This window comes from Bubalus kerabau, chromosome X (assembly GCF_029407905.1).
Source record: "Bubalus kerabau isolate K-KA32 ecotype Philippines breed swamp buffalo chromosome X, PCC_UOA_SB_1v2, whole genome shotgun sequence".
Taxonomy (NCBI): Eukaryota; Metazoa; Chordata; class Mammalia; order Artiodactyla; family Bovidae; genus Bubalus; species Bubalus kerabau.
The window spans coordinates 93,508,664-93,535,525 of record NC_073647.1 but is presented as its reverse complement, the minus strand read 5'-3'; the positions used below and the strand labels follow the sequence as shown (position 1 = coordinate 93,535,525).

The 26,862-nt window shown below is 46.8% G+C and overlaps 2 pseudogenes; both read right to left on the bottom strand.

The window, feature by feature from the left end:
• Positions 1 to 1,051: 1,051 nt before the first annotated feature.
• On the bottom strand, positions 1,052 to 14,833 carry LOC129640100 (uncharacterized protein CXorf49 homolog; annotated as a pseudogene).
• Positions 14,834 to 16,437: 1,604 nt separating this feature from the next.
• Positions 16,438 to 21,209, bottom strand: LOC129640099 (uncharacterized protein CXorf49 homolog; annotated as a pseudogene).
• Between the last annotated feature and the right edge of the window lie 5,653 nt (positions 21,210 to 26,862).

Below are 26,862 nucleotides of genomic sequence, written 5' to 3'. Positions count from 1 at the left end.
ACCTCCAGCCCAGAGACTAGCCTGTCTCCGGTGTTCCCTGTACCTTCCCTCCTGCTCCCCAGCTCACTGGGTCCAGGCTTCATCCCAAGCCCTTTATTGAATCCAAAGAAGGAGAAGAGAAACTATTGGTGCCTGAGTCTCAGGGGTGAGGGCTAAAGAGGAGAGGAGGATTGTGTGCAGGTTCCAGCGTGCAAGGTGGGACTGGGGTGGGGGTGGGGGGAGTGCGGTACAGGCAGTAGGGACTCCAATGAGAGGGCAGAGCCTGGGAAGGGAGAGATGAGCACACCTGTGCCTGTTTCCACCTGCTGAACTACACGTGCAGGCAAGGTCACCAATGGCAAGTCAGGGAGGGATCGAGGGTGCTCCAACAGGAAAGGAGAGTGGTCAGGGTAAGTAGGACAATGAGTCCAGTGCAGGAAGGAGGATGGGTTGGAGCTCTGTAAGGGGGTCATGAGTTCCTTCACACGGGGAGGCAGAATGTCAGCGATGGATGGGAACCAGCAAATCCCAGAGGAGGGTGTTTAGAGAACTAGAAGAGGGCCTTAGGGGAATGGGAGGATGTGCCAATGTGGCCAGACAAGGCCCTCAGTGAACCCAGACCAGGACCACTCCGCTGCCCTGATGGCCTGGATGGTAGCAGGGGCTGACCCAGAGTCCCCACCACAGGATGCCAGAGGTACTGTTCTGGAACAGGCTCTGATATGGAGTGGCTCCCCACCAGGCCTTGCCCCACTCCCCCAACCCCTACCCCCCAGAGAGAGGACAGAACACAGACTATGAGAAGTCCTTTAATCAAAAACTTCTGTGAGACTGGGGCAGAGAGGGGGCAAAACAAGGGGCAGAGTATGCCCTGGTGGAGGCAGAACAGAAGGCAACAAGCTTGGCCACAGCTCACCAGCCCCGGAGGTAACATCTGCTCCTCTTGCAGAAAGATGCTGGGCTAAACCTGTGAAACAGCAGAGTCAGGGAAGAGCCTCAAGCCAGGGCCAGCCCACAGCCCTGCTCAACAGCCAGGATTGTGGGAAGGAGTACGGTGTGTGTAACACTCACTTCAAAGCATCTGGAACTTGCCAGCCAGGTGCTGCATGGCGGCTGCAACAGGGAGAGGCATAAGAAGGTGCTCCAGACAAAATGATATAATAGCCTGTCCCCTTGTCCCTGTGGGGAACCACCTAGCCCTACAACCTGAAACCCACCCCACTAGCCCCCGTGCAAAGAGCTCTGGGTCTGATCACCACCCACCACCTGAGTTAAATGTGGAGCTATTTCCTAAAACAAACCAAAATGTGCCAGCAGCTCTCAAGTTCAAAAATTGTTTCACAAACAAACAATCTAACAAGAACCTTAGAGGCCACACCAAGCAGCAGTTAAAGGGAAAAATCAACATGGCATCTATCCAAGTCCTATCAGGAGGAGCTCTCTAGGACTCGAATGGCTGGCAGAGTGTGGGCGCAGTCCACACAGTACTTTGCTACTTGTCTGCGTGCCCAGCTGATCATGCACCGCACGCTCCGGGGACAGGTTTGCTAGGTTCTCCTCCCCACAGGAATGCTGATCCCTACGATGTCCCCTGCACCTGCAGCCCACCCCACCCCAAGGGCCCACCCCGCTTCTGCACTAAGAACCTGTTGCTCTCTGTCCCTGGTTCCTGATGCCGTATTGCTCCTTAAGGTCGTCTATTTCTCTCTGTAGCACCAGACACTAGGCCAGTAGACATGGGAGGAAGAGAAAAGGTTAGTATACACTGCCCTCCTGTCGCCTCCTTTTTCTCCTCTCCCCAGGGCCATGCATCCCAAAGCCAGATGTCTAGAATGGCAAGGGAAAGACTTTCTTCAGTGGAAAGGAGGTGGGCTCCTTCTGACAGGTGTGGGATGGGGACAAGGCGGGGAGGCCCACACATTTCAGTTGAACTTGGATCCAGATTCCACCATGAGGATTGGGTGTGCATTTCAGGAGCCAGAGGAAGCATTACCCGAAGACAGTCCAGCATTCCCAGTGGCTGCTGCTGCCTTTCCAGTCTTGGGGAATGGTCAGTTGGTTCCTGGTCACCTGAGAGGGAAAGGGCACCCAATCCAGCTTCCCAGGCTTCCAGTGAGGTGGAAAGGGCCAACCAGGCTCTAACGTGAGGTGAGGCAGCACCCTCCTCTGCTGGCAACAGGCCTCCTCTGCTCTGCCCAGCAGCCCAAACCTTCTCTATGGGCCTGCCTCCCCTGTTCCCCAAGGACAGCATTTTCACCACTGCAGTCCCCAAAGACTGTGGTTCTGGGTTCGAGCCTCTCAGAGCGGCAGCCACAGCCAGCACCTGGGAGAGCAATGTGGATGAATAGCACTTCACAGAAAAGGCTATTAACCTGCAAGTTTACAGCCAGAGTAGCTGTTGGGGCACTGCCACTGATCACCTCTGCCAAACAAATCCCACACAGAGGATGATGGGGCCAGCCCTGTTGACATCCTGTTTCCCATGGAATAAGCTGCCTAGGAGCAAGGCTGAGCCCCTAGGAGAGAAAGAGAGAGAGAGAGGTTTCTGCCCTCACCCCTGGTCCACTCCACCCATATCAAAACCCGGGACACTCATCTGAGGGTTCAGGTCCTCTGGGCATGACTTCTCCCAGGTTCAGGGCCAAGGGCTCTGAGTTTCCTGGATCCTGGGGGTCTCTGATGTGGAGGTCATCACTGCTGGGTTCTCCAAGATGTGCCCATGGAGAAGATGGCCATGCCCAGTGAGTGGGCAGCTAAAAGAAAGATTTTTCACCAATCTGGACTAATGATGTGTGTGTATATATATATATATGTATGTATGAGTGTACCAGTGCATTTATATGTCTATGTCTGTGTGTATGTGAGCAGGTGTGATTTGGGACTGGGCTGAGGCAGGGGAATGGGAAGAGAATTGAAAGGCTGATATCTTCAGCACTTTCTCCATCAGTCAGCCCCAGGCCAGCAGGCAGAGCTGAGCTGGGGACAACAGTGGAGCACTGAGAAAGCCCGGGCCCCTGAAAGGAGATTTGGGGAACAGCTAGGAAGTAGGATTCAGGAAAGTGATTCATCTAAACACTGAAGCTCTATGAAGCTTTTAAGGGGTCCCCTTGGCATAATTAAGCTACCAGCCCTCCCTTCCTCTCTAGTCCCAGACTCACAGAGACTGGAAACAGGCCGAGGGTGGAGAACGCAGCCCAGCACACCTCAAGTGCTACTTTAACGTTTGCCCCTAGTAAAAGGACCCCAATCTGGAATCCTAATGACCCACTGACCAAGGGCACCCAATGATGACCCCTGAGGGATGGACAGAGGGAGCACGGGTGAAGAAGTGTGTCCTGGGGAGGGTGGGAGGGGCAAGAGTGGGGAGAGAGGAGGGGCCTGGCCTACTCACTTGGTCCTTTGTGAATGGGTCTCTATTGGCTTGTTGTTTTCTCCCACAATCACCATCGCTGACACGGCCTCCCTTGCCCTCCAGGCCACAGATTTTGCCACAGCGCCCGTGTGCTTGGACTCTTTGGTTCCCAAAGGGACCAAGGTATACCTCTTGGACCTCCCAAGCAGCGGAATGCCAGAGACTGGGAGCAAGGTGGCCGGTTCCAGAGAAGTGGCCACGATTCACTGCTCCCAGGAAGGGAAGGTTCTCCCAGGGAAGATTTGGAGACGCCCCCGAGGGATTTCTTCTCCCGGTCTCCCTTCCTCCTAGGAGCGACCCCGCGGCAGGCTGTCTGTAGTGGCAGCTGCAGTAGCTGCCGCTACTGGTACTCCCTGATAGCTGTGCCGCCGGCCATCCTTCCCCAGAGCTCGCTCTGCATTTTCTTAGGTGGAGAGATGTTCATTTAGCTCTGCATTGCCCTGCCTGTCCTGCCTTTTCACAACCGAAGTGAATCCTCGCAGAGCGGAGGACAGGAATGGCCCTGGCAAGTGAAGGAGATTCTCCCTGCCTCAGACAGTCGAGTGTTTGGGCGTGTTCCTGGGACCCTTGAGGCTGTTGAGCTTGGCTTGGCCTCCTTCTTTGGGATAAATGCTCACCCTCATCAGCTCTCATTCAATGAACTCATCAGAGGACTCGGAGTCAGACAGCAGCCCAAACGGGCCTTCCGAGGGTGGCCGCTGGTGATCCGCAGCCATGTTCAATGTACTCTTAGTGCCTCTCTTAGGGTTCCCCCAGGCCCGGCCCGCCTCGGCCCCACCGACCTGGAGAGGGCCGGCCGCAGCCAGCACCACTTCCCTACAACTCTAGGGGACCCGCCTCGAGGTCGGTCCACAAGGAGGTCTTATCGGTGATTACATAGCTTTCCAGGGACAGGTATCTGCTGAAGCCCAGTACGTCCAGGTTGCTCAGTTGCCACAGGATGGCCGCCACTGACTCGTCAGCCAGCTGCAGGGCATCCCGTTTGTCGTCGGCCAGGGAGCCAAGCCGGTCTTCGCAGCCCCACAGCACCGTCCCCCCGCCCCCACCCTGCTTCCAGCACCTCCCGCTCTGAGTTGAATCCCTGAGTTTGGGTACCCATCTCCACTCTCACCCTCGCTGCTTCACGGTGTCCTCACCTCGGAGCCCAGTCCAAGTCCCTGCGGGGCTGTGGAGCAGGCCTGAGGGACGCGGGTCAGCTCCCTGCTCTCTGGGCCGAAACCCGCTCCCCAAACTGACACCTCATCATCTGGGGAGCTCGGGTAGCGATATGGGTGGCCCCCGGACCTGGGGTGGAGGTGATTTATTAACCGAGTTGCGGTGGCAGTGGTGGAGGACGTCACAGAAGGTGAGGCCAGCAGCGACTGCAGCAAGCGTTCAAGCACCACAGGCACCTCACGCACAAGATTGTGGCCAACGGTGCCAGGCTTTCAGCAAGCCTGGGACACCGGCGCCATGGCCTCCTTATTGGTCTGGTTCCTACCAACCAGCGCGTGCCTTGTTTGCCTGCCCCCTCAAGGAGTAACCAATGGGCCAAAGGCCTCCTCCTGTTTGCTGCCAAGCCCAAGGGTCATCAGGGCAGTTGATGAGTTGGCAGGTAAAGGTGATGGTGGTATGAGTACCTCTGTCAAGCCTCTCGTCCCACCTCCTCCTGTCCTGCCTTCCCTTTCTGATTAGAGTCACAGCTCTGAGCCCTGACTCTGTACAAAGTGGGTGGAGCAGGAAGCAGGAGGGTCCTGAGGGCCCTAGTCTCCTGGGAGATGAGGATGAAACATCAGAATGGAGACGCTGAGCAGTTAGAACGTGCTGAAAGCATTTGCCAGCCTCCCTTCCACCACAGGCCTTACGACCCAATGAGAGAATGGGCTGAGGAATCCCACAGTTGGTGATCAGTGGTCGGCATACTTCTCCATACGTGGCCAGAGGGCAAAAGGATCCTATTTTTGTTCTGCAAGCAATCTGCCTCATCTACTTCCATCAAACGTTCTTGGCAGGCAGATTTGGGGGACAGACTGGGTTTGACCTCACTCCCTCAGCTCTTTCCGCACTCTGAGGCAATTCAAAGAATAGAGTCTCAGTGTCCAGTTACACCTGCAAAGATGCTCACCACTGCTGATCCTGCAGATGTAAACTAAAACCATGAATCGGGTTTCACACTCTAGGACAGCAAGCTTCCAAGAGCTTAACCATTCTGAGAGAGGCAGAGGTTAGAAGCAAACCCCCGTGACAGTGTGCACCACCGTCTTGCACAGAGATCCATTTGGGAGGTAATTTGGCAGAATCTATGAAAAGCAACTTATACAGCAGGGACCCTGGGCCTGGCACTCTTCTAAGTGCTGTACATAAATAGTAATGCTTCCTTGTGACACTCCTAGGACTACAGTACCAATGATTACCAGCCTCTTACAGGTGAGGAAACAGGTTCTGAGAGGTTCAGCCACTGGCCCAAGGGCATTTGGCTCGTGCAGATCACTGGCAGAATTGAAACCAAGCAATATGACTCCAGAGTCCTTGCTTTGAGCCAAAGGTCTCAAATCTTGAAAAAAAAAAAAAAAGCTATTTTTTTCTCTGTTCCAGAAAGTCTGCTGCCAGGTACATCTTCCGGAGACACCCTGGTACTTGTAGTGTACAAAAACACATGCACAATGGCATTGGTGATGGGAAAAACTGAGAACACTCCCAATTCTCATCAGTAAAAAAAGGGATCAATGCAACATGGTGTAGCATCCAGTAGATACAAGTGTGGCAGTCCAAAAGAATGGATCAGGCCATTATCATCAATTTCAAAAGCATCCTCCTGACTTCATACTGCAAGTTGCAGGATGATGCTGTTGGATACACATTTGTAAATTTATTAAAACCCCAGATGAATCCTATCTAATGTTTCCTAGCCTTTGGGTGTATGTATGTTTCAGGTTCTGAAGTGTGTTTTTCACCAGCTGGGAAATATATTGGATAGCTCCTAACTGGATCCAGTAGGTGTATGGAACAAAGTTTTGGCCTTGGATCTCCCCGGGTTGGTTAGGAAGGTGTACAGTAGGTTTCTTTTAGGCTCAATGTTGCCTACAGGTACCCTGAAAGCAGCCGCTGTCAGTCTGCCTTCAATGAGGGCATGCTGGGTTCAATCAGTTCTCCAATGGTATGATTATTTGGCCACAATACTTTTTCCTTCAGCTGGAATAGAAGATATTCCATATACAAGCTTTAACAAAATTCATATAGAAGCTTTAAGAAAATTCACCCAGGAAGCCTTTAATGATAGTAACCAAGCCATTAGGTTGCTCAATTCAGAAATTTCCATGATGAGAAAAGCAGTCCTGCAGAATGCATGGCCCTCAATATTCCAACAGCTTCCCAAGGGGGACCTTGTACTATAATACATAGTGAATGCTGTATTTTTATACCTGATGAGTCTTCTAATGTAACCCCCTTTATGATGTATATGAAAAGTTAAATTTCCAGTCTGAATGATCTCTTCCCAGTTTAAGGGAAATGCGAGGAAAATGGTTGGTTCAAGAGAGTACTTGTTTAAATCTTTACTAATGATATTGTTCCTCCTATTGGCAACTTTGATTACAGTTTGTGTATCTTACAAAGTGATAGTGTCTTGTTTTTTGCACTGTGTATCACCTGCTCCTAGTAAGATAAGGATATCTAAACAACTTGTAGTACTTCCCTGTTGGCTCAGTGGTAAATAGATAGCCTGCCAATGCAGAATACTTGGGTTCAGTTACTGGGTCTGGAAGATATCCTGGAGAAGGAAATGGCAACTCAGTCTGGTATTCTTGCCTGGAAAATCCAATGGACAGAAAAGGCTGGTGCCCTTAGTTCATGGTGTCTCAAAGTGCTGGACATGACTTAGCAACTAAACAACAACTAAGAACAACAACAAACAACTTGAAACTATTGATCACGTCTGTAGTTCTCTTTAAAATAATTCACATGTACAACACACACACAAGGTAAAATTGGGGTAGGTCCTATTGGACAACTTGGAGTTGACATTTATTGTCTGCCAGTTTATCTTACTATTGGTGTTCTTGGTTTATTCACTAAATCATGTCCACCTTTCTGAGACCCCATGGACTGTAGCCCACTAAGCTCCTATATCCATGGGATTTTCCCAGCAAGAATACTGGACTGGGTTGCCATTTCCTTTTCCAGGAGATCTTCCTAACTCAGGGATAGAACCCACATCTCATGCAGTGTTGGCAAATTCTTTACCACTTCCTAAAATGAAAGAAGGATTCCAGGTGTTAGGATTCAGGAGGGAGGGAAATGATGGACCCGGGCAGGTAAAAAACCACCCTAGAATCAAGGGACCAAATACTCGATCACCTAATGCTTTCTATTGAAAGGTTAATGATCAGAAGGGCAATTGATGAAATAAATTTATTTTCAAGTTAGGACAAAAGACTTTTAAACATAAAATTTCTCTGCCCATTTGAGCCACTTCACCCTCCACTTTAGTGTGATTTGTGCACCCATATTATACATTGACTAGATCCCCTTAGAAGATACAGAAATGCCTACACACTCAACAAAAGGAAATCCTCTTGGCACAATCAATGTAATCTCCAAGAAGACTGCTTTCCTTTCTCAATCCTGTAATAGGTCATTAATACCCACTATTCTCATACTTGGAACTATGTAAGGTATCACTATACTAGTTTGTCTCAAAAACTTATATAACTGTTTTGCCTTAAATGGGTGGTACAGTCCTTAGAGTTTTCTGAAACACTGTCTGCCAAGTTATAATCCTTTAAGTTGGCTCTGTTAAATTCTTTATTTCTTTCTTACTTTGACTATTGATTAATATTTTGGACAACACAATGAAACCAAAAGTTGGTGTTTTAAAAAGATAACAAATCACAAACCTTAGGCAGACTGACGGAAAAAAAAAGGGGGGATTCCTAAGTAATTAAAGTCAGGACTGAAAAGAGAGACATCACCACTGAGTATATGTGAATTTTCAGAATTATAAGAAAATAGTATAAAAAATTTATACCAACAAATCAGACACATGCATGCAATGAAAAAATTTGTAGAAAGATGTGACTTCAAAACAGACTGAATAAAAGATAGAAAATAAGTCAAATTAATAATTAAAAATTTTCCCACAATGATGCTCCTGTCATCAGATGACATCACTATTAAACATCAAACATTTCTGATGAAAATAATAGCAACAATCCAAAAACTCTTCCAACAGCAGAGGATAAGATGGTTGGATGGCATCACCAACTCAATGGACATGAGTCTGAGAAAGCTCCAGGAGTTGGTGATGGACAGGTAAGACCGCCCTGCTGCAGTCCATGGGGTTGCAAAGAGTCAGACATGACTGAGCAACTGAACTGAAAAACTCTTCCAGAAAATAGAGGAGGAATAGATACTTTCGGATGAGCTCTAGTAGGACAATATTACTATAATGTGTGCTTGTGGCAGTTTTTTTAAAATTGTAATACAATTGCCTGACGTTAAGCTTTTGATTGCTGAGGCACCACTTGAAAGACAGCTAGATCAAAAACAACAGCAACAACAAATAGCCAGTTACACGACTAGGTAAAGAGCCAGGTTACCATATCCCTGAAGTTTCCTTTGTTTTTTGTTTTAGAGATCTTCAATTGACTTGGATAACTGAGCTTTTGGCTGCTTGTTCTTCCTTTCTTGTCCTTTAATTCCCATTCTTATGTTTTAAAATTCATTAATAAAGAGTAAATCTGAGAAACACTAAGTCCCCTATTCTTGACCCTGATAAAAATATAACCCCAGGTCCCAGCTCTCTTTCTCCACTCATTACCTTTCTGTGTGGTCCTAGGCATGCCACATACCCTCCAGGGCTTGTGAGTAATAAACTTTGTCCTTTAAAAGTTTTCTGATGGTTAATGCTGAAAAGCATTTTACAATTATAATAAGAACCATGAAGGCTAGTTCAACCACAACGTGCATGCATGCTCAGTCATTCAATCGTGTCTGACTCTTTGCATCCCTGTGGACTGTAGCCAGACATTGATTCTGAAAGGGGAAATATCTGTGGCGGCTCACCTTGGAGTCCAGGTATTTCTAGCCAATAGTATCGCTAGTGATTGGCTAAGACGAGCACAATTACCCTGATGTTGTAGACACACAAAGTCATCCAAAATAAAGAATATTGCATATCAACCTTTCTTGTGAATAAATATGAAATAATCCTCAAGAAAATATTAACAAACTGAATTCAGAAACATATAAAATGGATTATAATCATAACCAAGTGGGATTAATTCTAGAAATTCAAGGTTGATTTAACATCTAAAAATTAATTTATATAATATACTACATTAAAAGAAGAAACTTGATCATATTAACTGGCACATAAACAGCGTTTGACAAAAATCCTACCACCTCCCACGGTGAAAACAACAAAAACTAGGAATATAAAGAAACTTCTTCCACATGATAAAGAATATCTATGAAAAACCTACAGCTAACATCATATTTAGTGGTGAAAGACTGCATACTTTTCCCTAAAGGTTAGCAACAAAGACATGCTCACTATTTTTAATCATCATTGCACTGGAATTTTGAGCTAGTTCAAACAGGGAAGAAGAAGGACTAAAAGTCATCCAGATAGGAAAGGAAAGAATAATTTTTTTATTCTCAGATGACTTGATATCATGCAGAAAATCCTAAGGAATCCACAAGAATGGATCTAATGGTAGAACTAATAAACAGGTTCAACAGGTTGCAGAATGTAAGATTAATACATAAAATAAATCTTATTGCTATATACAGGGCTTTCCTGGTGGCTCAGATGGTAAAGAATCTGCCTGCAATGTAGGAGACCCAGGTTCGATCCCTGGGTCAGGAAGATCCCTTGAAGAAGGGAATGGCAACCCACTCCAGTATTCTTGCCTGGAGAATTCCATGGACAGAGAGCTGGACCTGACTGAGTGACTGACACACATGTTGCTCTATACCTATAACAAAAAATCAAAAAATGTAAGAAACATTTAATTCTAGTTACAATAGCATCAAAAAGAATTAAATGCTTATGCATATATTTAATAAACCAAATATAATACTTAAGCATTGAGAAACACAAATTGATGTTTGCTGAAGGAAATTAAAGATGATCTAAGTAAATAGAAAGTTCATGATTGTAAGACTCAATATTTAGGCTCAATATTCTCCCCAAATTGATATATAGAGTCAATGCAATCTGTATTGAAAGTCTAACAGGCTTTCTCTGTAGAAATGCACAGGCTGATCCAAAAATTCATATGGAAATGCAAAAAAAAATCAGAACATCCAAAACTATCTTAAAGGAGAATAAACTGGAAGACATCCACTTTCTGATTTTAAAACTTACTATAAAAATACAGATAATCAAGTTGGTGTGATACTAGCATAGGAATAAATCATTGGAACAGAATTGAGAGTTCAGAAATAAATCCTTATATTTATGGTCAATAATTTTCAATTCAATGAGGAAAGGATAGTCTTTTCAACATGTGGTGTTATTACAACTGGATATCATCATGAAAAAACACAAACATAGACCCTTGCTTCATACCACACACAAAACTTGATGCCAAATGAATCAGAGACTCAAATGTAAAACCTAAAACTATAAGCCTGTTAAAAGAAATCATAGGAGAAAAATCTTTGTAAGCATGAGTTAGGCAATAATTTCTTAGATACACCACCAGAAACATGATTCATAAAAAAAAAAAGCTTGATAAATTGGACTTCATCAAAATTTAATGCTCAGGGCATAGAAGCAAGAACCAGAAAAAGAATATCAGCAAACTGAATCCTACAGGATATGAAAAAGGAAAATACATAATATGCCATGAATAGATTCTTCCCAGGAATACAGTGAGTGAAAGTCGCTCAGTCATGTCCAGCTTTTTGCCACCCCATGGACTATACAGTCCATGGGATTCTCCAGGCCAGAATACTGGAGTGGGTAGCCCTTCCCTTCTTCAGTGGATCTTCCCAACCCAGGGACCAAACCCAGGTCTCCCGCATTGCAGGTGGACTCTTTAACAGCCGAACCACCAGGGAAACCCATAAACATTCCTTTATAACTTCTTACCTCATTTTTCTGGTGAGACGCAAAGTTATATATATTTTCCTTAATGATTCTGAGGTAACAATGTCTCTTTTCATTTCTTCCATATCTAGGCAATTTCACCTTTTGGAATACTTGACTTCTATCAGTGTCTGCTTTCAGTTGTAATTTCTTGATCACATGTATATGAGAAATCTCCACAGAGACCAGATTCCTATAAGTCTCCCACATCACATCCTTGTACAAGGCCCTCTGAGCAGGGTCCAGGCATTCCCACTCCTCCTGAGTGAATTCTAAGGCCACATCCTTGAACATGAATTGTTCCTTGGAACCTCGGTGAAGGGTTATTCCTGTAGGGCTTATTCCTGTAGGGCTGTGTTGTGTCTGATCCAGTCACATCCTAGAGACATCAGTATGTGTTGAAATACGTTCCTCTGAATTATCAAGTCAGAGATCTGGGTTGCCAATGAGTAACAGTGATGTCTGGGCTTATTCGGATTAAGTGCTGGGTGCTGGGTTGTAAGATCGAGAGTCACTCCCAAGACCTTAAAGAATACGGTGGGCAGTGCAGCACTGATTAACACTAGAAGTTGAAACAACAGGTTCATACAGTCAATCGGCCCAGCATACTCCGTTTTGGTTACAGGGGTAGAGTGTTGGGAATACAAACTTGGTTAAATTTAAGGTGACAAAACATTCCTTATCAGGAATAAGGTTTGTGGGAGAAAATCATGTTTAGAAAAAAAAATAAGTAGTGTCAATATGTATTCATAATGTACTTTTAAAAATATTTCTTTTAATTTAATTTTTATTTTTAATTAGAGTACAGTTGATTTGCAATGTTGTGTTAGGTTCAGGTGTACAGCACAGTGATTCAGTTATATATCTACATATATCCATTTCTTCTCAGATTCTTTACAGTATTACAGACCTTGGTCCATAGTTCTTCAAACAGATTGTTTACAAATTCTAATCCCTTGAATCTATTTGTTACCTCTGCCCCATTATCATAGTGGATTTGATCTAAGTCATACCAGGCTGGTCTAGAGGTTTTCACCACTTTCTTTAGGTTAAGCCTAAATTTTGCTATAAGAATCTGATGATCTGAGCCACAGTCAACTCCAGGTCTTGTTTTTTCTGACTATAAATAAATTCTTCATCTTCAGCTGCAAAGAATGTGATCAATTTGATTTCGGTATCGACCATTTGGTGAGACCATGTGTAAAGTCGTTTCTTGTGTTGTTGAAAAGGGTATTTGTATCTCAATAATACAGTTTACTTACAACATCTCTGAGCCTGTATAAACACATCCTCTCATGGAACCACCTTCACTTGAAACACAAAACGTTTTCATCACCTGCAAAATTGCTTCATGCTTTTCTGTTGTTTAACCCCGTATCTCAATATCCAGATGCTGGCAACCCCCAATCTGTCTTATCTCCCTATAGTTCAGCCTCCTCAAGGATGTAAAGAAAATGGAATTAGGCAGTAGGCAGACTTATCCATGAGGATTCCTTCAGGGAAAAGGATATATAGGTGGCTCTTGAATGTGCAATGTACCTTATGTAACCTGGGTATAGTGACATGGGTTGATTGTTACCTACATATTTGTCAAATTGAGGGCTTACCTTCTCTATAATGTGTATATGTATTGTCTGTTTAACTCATATTTAATTCAATGTAATTTCTCTTCTATGTTTGCATGGGTTATTTTATGAAATAGAAATGATAAATCTTTTAAAACAAAGTGAATCTTCTTTGTAAAAGTCCTCCATCTGCATCTGAGTGGTACTCATCAGGACGTCAGCATTGCACAAGCACAGGTACGACAAGCACACTGTAGTCCTTCAAACGCTGCTCCCTGGGTCACACAGGGACAGTCCACATGGCAACCCCGGCAGCCCCAAAGTGCCCGGCCGGACCTGCCTATTGGAAGTGAGAGTCTCCCCACCTTAAGTCAGCTGAGTAGCAGTCTTTATTGCATCTGCAAGCTTAACTCACTGCTATCATGCAAAGGAACATATAAGCCAACTGCTGGGATTAGGACTTGGACATCTTTGGGCATGATTACTGTGCTCATCACAGCCAGCGCCCTCTTCAGGGCTCATCTACTCTACCTTCTCTGCTTGTTCCGGTCTCGCTCAAGAGTCCAGAGAGAGCGGTAGACCTGGGGCTGGTGCTGGTGAGGTGGGGATGTGATGGGGAAGGAACAACTTCCCAGGAGTTGGACAGGCAGCAGAACCAGGCAGGATAGGGCCTAGGGCTCTCCAAGGCAGCTGCCACTGTCTCCCAGGCTGGAGAAGGGAAAGGCATGAGGCAGAAAGGCAATAGAGGTGCAATGAATGAGGCCAGGCTTCGGCATTCCTCCTACCCCTGGGACCAGGATGTATTTCTTTCACCTATGCCTCGGGCCCTGCCACAGATTTCCCACTGGAAGTGGAAGGCTTGGGGCTGAGGCAAGGCCTGTGATGTATATGTTTATAGTGAGGTAGCTGGTCTGAACTGTGTACTCAGAGGAGGGAAGGGAGCCTGGTAAAAAGTGAACAAAGGGTTGTGCTCACACCCTCCCACCTCCGCTTCCATGAGCTTCTCCACTTCCTCACCCTGGTGACCACAGCCTCGTGTCCCTCTCTGCCCAAGGGTGGTGCTTGACTTCTCCCCAGGCACAGCTTACCTACATGTCTCAGTGGGCAGAAACCTCAGCTGGAAGGCCTCTGCCAAATTTACTCAGACAACCGTGAGATGTTCTACATTGCCAGGAATTAACCACTGGATCACGGTCAGGGTCAGAGTTGTATTATTAAATGATCCAGACCACCTTGTCCAGGGAGGAGTCTGAGTGGAAGGAGGAAGTTCCACCAATGTTCTACTCTGACCCTGAGTCTGTGACTGTCCCAACCCACACGTGGTCTGTCCACCTGACCTCATGCCAAGAACCCCAGAAGGGAGTCAATGTGAGAATATGGGGGACGTGCACCCCATTGCCCAGGTGCAGTCACTCCTAACTTTGCTTCCTTATGGCACCCACCTTGCCCCTGCCTCAGGTAACTCATGTTGGGTCGTCTCCTGTTTCTAAGATGAGCAGCAGTATCCCTGGTACTCTCCAGAGCCACCCTTCCCATTTTCATTCATCCACACCCTCAGCAGTTGGCAGATATCATAGAATGGCAAGGTAGGATCCAGAGCCTCCTCCAGCGACTCCAGCACTTTGAGAGTCCTGAGGTTTTGTGCCTCCTGCATCATCACCCTCCTACATTTTGGGAATGTGACAACACCCCTTGAATAATGGGGATCCAACCCTTTTTTAGGCTCACTCAGTGCCTTACAGAATCTGGAGCAGTCTCTACTTCCATTACTCCCCGAATCACATCTTTATGCCTCAAGGGCATTATCCCTGAAAACTTTTATTCACACAGAGATGCCCCGGTACCAACTTTGAATGTGCTACTTACCATCATACTCCCTTTTCTGTAATAAAACCCTGGTCTTTCAGGAAGGGTGTCAGGCAGAAGTCACTTCACTCGAACAGAGATATGTCCCTCTGATTCTCAGGCTGGCACAGTCCTGGAGTGCTGGCTGAGGGAAAGGAAGTGCTCCCCAAACTCCAGTGAGGGTGAAGTTGAACATGGAGTTCAGGCTTATTGTCATGTGCCCTAAAGGGATAGTCTGGGATACTGAGACGGGATACTCTGGGAAATATCATTTGTTGGAAGTTCTGTGTCATGGGTCTGGTGGAACAGTATTTGACGGGGACCTTGCAAGAACAGAGACCTACTAACCACACTTGCCATAGAGCACAATGGGCCAATTTCCACTCAATGGTATACAGAGGCTCAGGCTGGAGGCAAGGGTGATCAGCTGGCTAGGGCAGGAAGGATGTGAAAACTCAAAAGACTGCACCATCCATCTCTAGCTGCCAGGGTGCACTCTGCCTTGGGTTGGCACCAGATGCCTCTCCCGACCCCCTGCCTGGAGACTAGTATTTCGCCTGTATTCCCTGTACCTTCCCTTCTGCTGTCCATCTCACTGGGTCCAGGCTTCATCCTCAAGCCCTTTAAAGAATCCAAGGAAGAAGAAGCAGAATTACTGGTGCCTGAGTCTCAGGGGTGAGGGCTAAATAGGACAGGAGGACAGTGTGCAGCTTCCAGCAAGCAAGGTGGCACCAGCTGGGGTTAGGGGCAGTAGGGACTCCACTGAAAGGACAGGGCCTGGGAAGGGGGAAGATGAGCACACCTGTGCCTGTTACCACCTGCTGAACTACACGTGCAGGCAAGGTCACCAATGGCAAGCCAGGGGAGGGTTCGAGGGTGCTCACAAGAAAGCAGAGTAGTCAGGGTAAGATGGACAATGAGTTCAGTGAGGGGAGGGTGAATGATTGAAGCTCTGTAAGGAGGTCATGAGTTCCTTCTGACACAGAGGCAGACTGGCAGTGATGGATGGGAACCGCCAAACCCCAGAGAAGGGTGTTTAGAGAACTAGAAGAGGGCCTTCAGGGGAAAGGGAGAACATACCAATGTGGCCAGACAGAGCCCACACAGAACCCAGACCAGGGGTGCTCCACTGGCCTGATGGCCCAGATGGTAGCAGAGGCTGACCCAGAGTCCCCACCACAGATTCCAGAGGTACTGTTCTGGAAAACGCTCTGATATGGAGCAGCTTCCCACCAGACCTCACCCCATTCTCCCAACCCTTATCCCCCAGAGAAAGGAGAGAACACAGAACACGAGAAGTCCTTTAATCAAAAACTGCTGTGAGACTGGGGCAGAGAGGGGGCAAAACAAGGGGCAGAGAATGCTGTGGTGGAGACAGAACAGGAGGCAACATTTAGCCACAGCCCGCCAGCCCAGGAGGGAATATCTGCTCCTCTTGCAGGAAGATGCTGGGCTCAACCTGTGAAACAGCTGTCAGGGAATAGCCTCAAGCCAGGGCCAGCCCACAGCCCTGCTCAACAGCCAGGACTGTGGGAAGGGGTATGAAGTGCGTAACACTCACTTCAAAGCATTTGGAACTTGTCAGCCAGGAGCTGCATGGAGGCTGCAATAGGGAGAGGCATAAGCAGGCGCATCAGACAGAGGGATATAGAAGTCTGTCCCCCTGTCTCTGGGGGAACCACCTAGCCCTGCAACCTGAAACCCACCCCCCCTCAGCCCCGATGCAAAGAACTCTCCATCTCCTGAGTTAAATGTGGAGCCGTTTCATAAAAGGAACCAAAATGTGTCTGCAGCTCTCAAACTAAAAAATTGTCTAGCAAATAACCAATCCAACAAGAACCTCAGAGGCCACACAAAGCAGCAGTTAGAGAAGGTTCAACAAGGCATCTCTACAAGTACTATCAAAAGGAGCTCTCTAGGGCTTGTCTGGCTGGCAAAGTGTGCACACAGTGCACACAGTACTTTGCTACTTATCCGCACACCCAGCTGAACAGCAGGCTCCAGGGGCAGGCTTGCTTGGTTCTCCCCACAGGAATGCTGATTTGTGTGAGGCCCCCTGTACCTGCAGCCCACCCCACCCAAAGTGCCCACCCCGCTTCTGCACTAAGAACCCGCTGCTCTCTGTCCCTGGTTCCTCATACCAAGTTGCTCCTTAAGGTCGTCTATTTCTCTCTGTAGCACCAGACACTAGGCCAGCAGACACAGGAGGAAGAGAAATGGTTAGTATACACCCGCCTCCCCTCTCCTCCACCTTCTCTCTCCTGGGCCCTCCATCCCAAAGCCAGTTGTCTAGACTAGCAAGGGAAAGACTTCCTCAGTGGAAAGGAGGTGGGCTCCCACATAGGGATGTGGGATGGGGACAAGGGAGGGGGGCCCCACACGTCAGTTGATCTTGGATCCAGATTCCACCCTGGGGTTTTGGCATGCATTTCAGGAGCAAGAGGAAGTATTGCCCAAAGACAGCCTGGGTACCGGTGGCTGCTGCTGCCTTTTTGGTCTTGGGGAATGGTCAGTTTGTTTCTGTTCACCTGAAAGGGAAAGGACACACAATCCAGCTTCCCAGGCTCCCAGTGAGGAGGGAGGCCCTCCCAGGAGGGCCAAGCAGGGTCTAACGTGAGGTGAGGCAGCACCTCAATCTGCTGGCAACAATCCTCCCTTGCACAGCTTGGCAGCCCAAACCTTCTCTCTGGGCCTGCCTCCCCTGTTCCCCAGGGGCAGCATTTTCACCATGATGGTCCCCAATGACTGAGGTTCTGGGTTTGAGCTTCTCAGAGAGGCAGCCACAGCCAGCACCTGGGAGAGCAAGGTGGGTGAACAGCACTTCACAGAAAAAGGCTTTTATGCTGCAGGTCTACAGCCGGAGTAGCTGTTGGGGCACTGCCACTGATCAACCCTGCTGAACAAATCCCACACAGAGGATGATGGGGCCAGGGCTGTTGACACCCTATTTCCCATGGAAGAAGCGGCCTGAGAACAAGGCTGAGCCCCCAACATACAGAGACAGAGAGAGAGAGAGGTTTCTGCCCTCACCCCTGGTCCCCTTCCCCCATATCAAAACCCAGGACACTCACATGAGGGGCCAGGCCCTCTGGGCATGACTTCTTTCTGGTTCATGGCCAAGGGCTCTGAGTTTCCTGGATCCTGGGGGCCTATGATGTTGAGGTCAGCACTGCTGGGTTCTCCACAGTGCACCCATGGACGAGATGGCCATGTCCGCGAGTGGGCAGTTAAAAGAAAGTTTTTTCACCAATCTGGACTAAGGGGGTGTGTGTGTATGTATGTGTGTGTGTGTGTGTGTGTGTGTGTGTATACCAGTGCATTTGTATGTCTATGTCTCTGTGTGTGTGAGAACCTGTGATTTGGGACCAGGCTGAGGCAGGGATTTGGGAAGAAAATTGCAATGTTAATCTCTTTAGCACTTTCTCCATCAGTCAGCCCCAGGCCAGCAGGCAGAGCTGAGCTGAGGACAACAGTGTGGCACTGAGAAATCCCCTGCCCCCTGCAAAGGTTTGCGGAACAGCCAGGAAACAGGATTCAGGAGTGCTGCGACTAAATATCGAAACTCTGTGAAGCTTTTAAGGGGTCCCCTTGACCTAATTTGGCTACCAGCCCTCCCTCCCACTCCAGCCCCAGCCTCACGGAGTAGGCTGGGAACAGGTCAAGGGTGGAGGACCAAGCTCAGCACACCCAAAGTGCTACCTTAATGATCGTCCCTTGTAAAAGGACCCCAATCTGGCATCCTAATGACCCACTTACCAAGGGGCTCCCAACGACGACCCTTGAGGGATGGACAGAGGGAGTACAGGTGAAGAAGTGTGTCCTGGGGAAGGTGGGAGGGGGAAGAATATGCAGTGAGGAGGGGCCTGGCCTACTCACTTGGCCCTTTGGGACTGGCTCTCTATTTGGGTTTTTGTCTTGTCCCATCACAGCCATTGCCATCACTGCCTCTCGCGCCTGCCTGGCCTCAGATTTCTTCCCAGTGCTGGTGTGCTTGGACTCTTGGGCTCCACAAGGGACCAAGGTATACCTCTTGGAGCTCCCAAGCAGCAGAATCCCGGGGACTGGGGGCAAGGTGGCTGGTTCCAGTGGAGTAGCCAAGATTCGCTGCTCCCAGGAAGGGAAGGTTCTCCCCAGGGCAGGTTTGGAGACTCCCTCGAGGGATTTCTTTTCCTGGGCCCCCTTCCTCCTAGGAGTGGCCCACGGCGGCTACCTGTAGCAGCAGCTGCAGTAGCTGATGCTACTGGTACTCCCGGGTAGGTGGGCTGGATGCCCCCCTTCCCCCAGAACACGCTCTGCATTTTCTTAGGGGGAGAGATGTCCAAATCTCCATTGCCCTGCCTGTCCTGCCTTTCCACACTGAAGTGAATCCTTGCAGAGCCGAGGACAGGAAAGTGCCTGGCATGTTAAGGAGTTCTCCCCGCCTTGGACATTCGAATGTCTGGGTGTGTCCTTGGAATCCTCCTGGCTGTTGAACTTGACCTGGCCTCCTTTTTTGGGGTAAATGTTCACCCTCATCAGGTCTATCTCACTGAACTCATCAGAAGACTTGAGGTCAGACAGCAGCCCATACAGGCCTTCCACGTGGAGTGGGGAGCCCTGGTGATCAGCCATGATCAACCTACTCTTAGTGCCTCTCCTAGGGTCCCCCAGGCCTGGCCCACATTGGGCTCACCCACCTGGAGAGGGAAGGCTGCAACAGGCACCCCTTCCCCACAGCTCTCGGCAGCCATGCATAGATTGCTGGGACCTCCCTTGAGGTCGGCCCACAAGATGGGCACTTCAGTGACTGCATAGCTTTCTGGGGACAGGTATGTGCAGATGCCCAGTACGTCCAGGTCACTCAGCTGCTGCAGGATGGCTGCCACCAGACTTGTCAGCCAGTTGCAGGGCCATCACCCTTGTCTGTGGCCAGGGAGCCAGGTTGGCCTTCGTGGCCCCACAGCACCGGCTCTTTAGCTTCCAGCACCTCCTGCTCTGACTTGAAGCCCTCAGGGTTTGGGAACCCATCCCCATCCTCACACTCATCACTTTGTGGTGCCCTCGATTCGGGGCCTGGTCCAGGTTCCCCCAGGGCTGTAGAGCTGGCCTGAGGGGCAGGGGTCGGCTCCCTGCTCTCTGGGCGGAAACCCGCTCCCTAAAAAGACACCTCATCATCCAGGGAGCTCATGTCATGATCTGGGTGGCCCCTGGACCTGGGCTGGCAACGATTCATCAACCAGGTTACGGTGGTGGTGGTGGTGGCAGTCAGGGCAGGTGAGGATGGCAGCATCTTGAGCAAGCGGTCAAGCAGCACAGGTATCCCACACACAAGACTGCTGCAAGTGGTGCCAGGCTTTCGGCGTGCCTGGGACACCCGTGCTGCAGCCTCGTCATTGGTCCGGTTCCCTCCAACCAGGGTACGACTTGTTGGCCCCGCCCCTCGAGGCGTAACCAATGGGTTACGAGGGCTTTCTCTGGTTTGCTGCCAAGCCAAGGTCCAACAGGCCAGTCGGCGAATTGGCGAGTGAAGGTGATTGTGCGAGTAACTCTTTCAAGCCTCCTGCTGTCCTGTATTCCCTTTCCGATTAGAGTCACAGCTCTGAGCCCTGACTCTGTACAAAGTGGGTAGAGCTGGAAGCAGGAAGGTACTGAGGGCCCTGGTCTCCTGGAAGGTGAGGATGAAACATCAGGATGGAGGCGCTGGGCACCTAGAATGTGCTAAAAACATTTGCCAGCCTTCCTTCCACCACAGGCCTTATGACCCAATAGGAGAATGGGCAGAGGAATCCCGCAGTCAGTGATCAGTGGTCGGGGTACTTCTCCATATGTGGCCAGGGGGCAAAGGGGTAATATTTTTGTTTTGTAAGATCTCTGCCTCAACTCCTCCATCAGATGCTCTTGGCAGGCGGATTTTGGGGACAGACTGGGGTTGACCTCACTTCCTCAGCTCTTTCGCCACTCTGAGGCAATTGAAAGAAGAGAGAGTCTCAGTGTCCAGTTACACCGACAAAGATGCTCACCACTGCTGATCTTGGAGATGTGAACTAAAACTACAAATTGGGTTTTACACTCTAGGACGACAAGCTTCCAAAAGCTTAACCATTATGGGAATGGGAAAGGTTAGGTGAAAAGCCCTGTGACAGTGGTGCAAGAAATCCATTTGGGAGGTAATTTGGCAGAATCTATGAAAAGCAACTTATACAGCTGGGACCCCGTGCCCTGCACTCTTCTAAGTGCTGTACGTAAATAGTAATGCTTCCTTGTGACACTCCTAGGACTACAGTACCAATGATTACCAGCCTCTTACAGGTGAGGAAACAGGTTCTGAGAGGTTCAGCCACTGGTCCAAGGGCATTTGGCCCATGCAGATCAGTGGCAGAATTGAAATCAAGCAATATGATTCCAGAGTCCCTGCTTTGAGCCAAAGGTCTTAAATCTTGAAAAAATAATAAAGCCATTTTTTTCTCTGTTCCAGGAAGTCCACTGCCTGGTACTTGTGGTGTACAAAAACACATGCGCAGTGGCGTTGGTGATGGGAAAAACTGAGAACACTCCCAATTCTCATCAGTAAGCAAAGGGATCAATGCAACATGGTGTAGCATCCAGTAGATACAAGTGTGGCAGTCCAAAAGAATGGATCAGACCATTATCATCGATTTCAAAAGCATCCTCCTGACTTCATACTGCAAGTTGCAGGATGATGCTGTTGGATACACGTTTGTAAATTTATTAAAACCCCTGATGAATCCTGTCTAATGTTTGATAGCCTTTGGGTGTATGTATGTTTCAGTTTCTGAAGTGTGTTTTTCACCAGCTGGGAAATATATTGGATAGCTCCTAACTGGATCCAGTAGGTGTATGGAACAAAGTTTTGGCCTTGGATCTCCCCGGGTTGGTTAGGAAGGTGTACAGTAGGTTTCCTTTAGGCTCAATGTTGCCTACAGGTACCCTGAAAGCAGCCGCTATCAGTCTGCCTTTAATGTGGGCATGCTGAGTTCAATCAGTTCTCCAATAGTATTATTATTTGGCCACAAAATTTATTCCTTCAGTTGGAATAAAAAATATCACTCCTTGTATAGAAGCTTTAACAATATTCACCCGGGGAAGCCTTTGATGATAGTAACCAAGGGAATGCATGTCCCTTATGTGTGTCCCTATGTGTGTCCTTAAAGCTGAAGCGAGTCTCTTATAGGCACCATATAGTTGAGTTTTGCTTTTTTATCCATCCAGACAATTTTGTCCCTTTTGGTTGGTGAACTCAGCCCATTTAGAGTAATTATTTATATTTAGGGACTTACTTATACCGTCTTATGGATTGCTTTCTGGTTGTGTAGTATTTGCCGTTGTTTTCTTTCCCCTCTGTTTCTGCCTACTTTTGTAAATGGTAATTTTCTGTGATGGCATGCTCTGTTTTCTCCTTTTTAAATATTTTGTGAACTTATTTTAGATTTCTGCTTTGTGATTATTATGATGTTTACATAAAGCCTCTCATAACAGTCTGCTGCTGCTGCTGCTAAGTCGCTTCAGTCGTGTCTGACTCTGTGCGACCCCATAGAGGGCAGCCCACCAGGCTCCCCCGTCCATGGGATTCTCCAGGCAAGAAGACTGGAGTGGGCTGCCATTTCCTTCTCCAATGCACAAAAGTGAAAAGTGAAAGTGAAGTCGTTCAGTCGTGTCTGACTCTTAGCGACCCCATGGATTGCAGCCTACCAGGCTCCTCCATCCATGGGATTCTCCAGGCAAGAGTACTGGAGTGGGGTGCCATTGCCTTCTCCATCATAACAATCTAGTATATGCTAATAGCCAGTTATCTTTGTTTGCTTACAAAAGCTCCATCCTTTTATCACCTTTTTGATATTTTTGATAGCACAATTTACCTCTTTTTATATTGTGTATCCATTAACAAATTATGTTATAATTTTTAAAAACTTGTAACTTTATGCTTGAGTATAGTTGGTTAACAATGTTGTGTTATTTTCAGGTATACAGTAAAGAGATTCAGTTATACATATATATGTTTCCATTCTTTTTTCAAATTCTTTTCCCATTTAGATTATTACATAATATTGAACAGAGATCCCTGTGCTATACAGTAGGACCTTATTGGTTATCCATTTTAAATATAGTAGCGTGTATACGTCAATCCACAATTCCCTAACTATCCTCCTCCACACTCTTCCCCCTTGGTAACCATAAGTTCATTCTGTGCGAGTCTGTTCCTGTTTTGTAAATAGGTTCAGTTGCATCTTTCCTCTTTTAGATTCAGCATATAAGGAATATCATATGATATTTGTCTTTCTCTAACTTCCTTCACTCAGTTTGACAATTTTGAGAGTCAATTTCTAGGTAGGTTGATAAGAAGTCCAGAGTCCCTGAGGAGGAGAGAGGGGTCTGGAATTCTCAAGGAGAAGGAAAGGACAAACGTCTTTTTTTTTTTCCTCTATAATATGGCCAACCCCAGGGGCTTCACCAACAACCTGTAGGATACCTGAGCAGAGAATTGAACATTGTGGCACGTGGGTGGCCACATTGTCTAAGAGTAATTGCTGAAATTGCTTTATTAGCACCTGAAGCTCTCAAGCTTATTAATGGGTGAAATCTTACTGTACTGACTTCTCATGATATGAGTGGAATCTTAAACTCTAAAGTTAATATTTGGATGAGAGACAGTTGGCTTCTTAAATATCAGTCATTGTTGTTCGAAGGGCCAATAACTAAGCTTAAAGTTTGTGGAAACTTAAATCCTGCCACTTTCCTTCCTGAAAAGGAAGATGAAACACCCGATCATGATTGTTCCCAATTCCTAACTTTAAACTATGCAGCTTGGGAAGATTTAATGGATACCCCATTAGACAATTCTAGCATGGATATATTTACAGATGGCAGTTCTTTTGTTCAGGATGGGAAGCAGAAAGCAGGTTACACTATGGTTACATCTGAACAGGTTTTAGAGGCAAAGTCTCTTCCCCCTGGTACAAGTGCTCAATTGGCTGAGCTTGTTGCTTTGACCCAAGCCTTAGAGTTAAGCAAAGGGCAGTGTGTAAATATATACCCTGATTCTAAGTGTGCTTATTTGACTTTCCATGCTCATGCTGCAATGTGGAAAGAGAGACAATTTAAAACAGCAACGGGAGAACCTATTAAACATTTCAAAGAGATTGAGAGACTTTTAACTGCTTTATATTGTCCTGAATAATTAGCTGTTATACATTTCAAAGGGCACAGCAGGGACAGGAGTAATGTAGCCATAGCCTAGGGAAATCAGTTGGCTGATTCCCAAGCTGGAAAAGCAGTGCTTTAGGAACTCCCTCTCCTACAATTGCCCCTAGTCTGGAAAGGTCCTGCTAAACAGGAAAAAACAGAATATACTGAAGAAGAATTAGAAAGATATGAGAAAAGAGGAGCCAAAATTACTGATAAAGGATGGTTATAGTCTGAAGATGGACAATTAATAATTCCTGAAAATGCTCAATGGAAAATTCTTAAGGGTTTACACCAGAGTTTTCATTTAGGTGTTGAGAGCACTTACCAGATGGCTTCTCACCTATTTGAGGGTAAAAATCTAATGAAACCTTTAAAGAACATTATCAAGACATGTGAGGTTTGTCAGAAAAATAACCCAAAGACTGAAAAGTTAGCAAAAACAGGTTTACAACGAAGTGGAAAGTATCCTAGAGAGGACTGAGAAATTGATTTTACTCATATGCCAAAAACAAATGGATTTTCTTGCTAACAGGTCTGGGTAGACACTTACTTGGTGGATTGAGGCATTTCCCTGCCGTAGTGAACAGGCTAAGGAAATTATAAAAATTTTAATTCATGAAATTATTCCCAGGTTTGGGCTGCTGTGGAGCCTCCAGAGCAACAATGGCTCTGCCTTTAAAGCTGCTGTGGCTCAAGGGGTGTCAAAAGCTCTAGGAATAGAATATCACTTACACTGTTCCTGGAGACCCAGTCTTCAAGAAAGGTAGGAAAGGCTAATGACATTATTGAGATATCTGCATAAATTAACTCAAAAGATTCAGGACAATTGTCTTGAAGTTCTACGATAGCTTTAATGAGGGTTTGGACTGCCCCTAAAAAGGACCGTCCCCCTTTGAATGTATCTATGGAAGACCTTTCTTATGCATAGACATTGTTATAGACCCCGAAGCCTTAGAATTAACTAATGTGACTCAGCTTTCACCCTTTCAAGAGGCATTATGGAAACTCCAGGAGGTGACTCCCGACCCAGCCTCTGAGTCAAACAAGCTGCAGTTTGAGCAAGGCACTGAGGTCCCAATAAAGACATTGGGATCTGGAGGGCAATCTCTTGAGCTCCTCTGGGAAGGCCCTTACCAGCTTATTCTTTCTTCTCCCACAGCTGTCAAGGTGCCAGGAATTGATTCTTGGGTGCACCACACTCGAGTTAAAAAGTGGCACCCAGACCAAAACTAAACAATGTCATTTTATGTCTTTATCCTCTATGCTTTCACCTTTTACTTTTCAGATGGGCCTGATAATATATGTGAGCCTGCTTCTGCTGACTCCAAAAGTCCTGAGTCTGCTGTTTGACCCTCAAGACAATGCCTTCCTGTCCTGGGCTCATTCTTATGCTGCATTCCACAATCGGTCTAATTGCTGGGTCTGAGGAGCACTCCCTCTTTACCAGTTGAAGGCTTCCAATGGTGGGTTTCTCCATTTCAAGGGAAAGACTTTCTTTAATTCTGTCAATATCTCCAACAACAACAATCACATGTGATGCCTCTCTTTAATCTGATGACATCTAGCAATCCTAAAATGGATTGGTATAATACTTTATACCTTAACCATGGACATAATGTGACTTTCAACCTTGATTATACATTATCTTGGTTTAATGACTATTTTGCTGCACTTAAGAAGCTAAATGGGTCTAGATCTGGTGGTTTCCTACCTGATGTTTATCAAATATGGTATGAGGTCATATAGCTAACTCCTGAAAAGGAACATCTACTATCTAATTCTCCCATATGCTGGGAATAAATAGAGCCATCCCCAGAAGTTAGCTGACAACTTAATTATAATGATTGGAAACAGTTGGGATTTTTGCTTCAAGAAATATGCAATGTAATCATTCCTGTGTTTTCCAATTCCAGTTCAGGTCCTCCTTTTGCCTGGCCAGGAACTCATTGGGACTGGATCCCTCAGTCATGCTGGTGTGCTCCAAATGAGACCTACTGGATATGTGGCTCCTACCTATGCACGTGGCTTCTCCCTGGCTGGATAGGGAGATGCACCCTATCTCTTTTACTCATGGTTTATCTTTTACTCATAGCTTCATATTTTCAGAGCTTGCAGAGAAGCCTGCTAATCTGCCACACCATAAAACTCACTAGGCAAGGTCTGTATTTCACTGGTATGCTTATATGGCTGCAATATTCATTCTCTCTCTGGGAACTACAGATGTTATGCTATGAGTTGATGCTCTAACTTCACTCAGTAGGCTTTGCAAGACTCTCAAAAAGCTATTTCAGCCCTTAATGCTGAACAAATATAAATTAGAAAGGTGGTTTTACAAAACAGATTGGCCTTAGATATTCTAACAGCCACACAAGGAGGAACTTGTGCTATTATTTATAACCAATGTTGTACATATATACCAGATAAGAATACTCATGTTACTCACTTTACTAAACACATGAACAGGATGATTCAGGCTATGGATTCTCGTGAAGCCTCAGTCACCTCACTTTGGGAAACGTTAACTACATCTCCATGGTGGAAAACTATCTAAATTGTAATAATTCTAATTGTTGTTTTTATTGTTTTCTCCCTGTATCTGTAACTGTGTAACTGGATTTATTTCTAACTGTATGAAAGCTTCTAAGTTACAAAGGTTTGTCTAGGTTTCTTTGAGTACCACAGCCTCCTCCAACTACTATTTGGGGCCCCTGGATCAGAGACCCTCAATATGAGGGTTAGGAGAATATGTTGCCTTAACAATTTAGGGATGTTGCCCCTCAACAGCAGGAAGTAGTTATGGAATG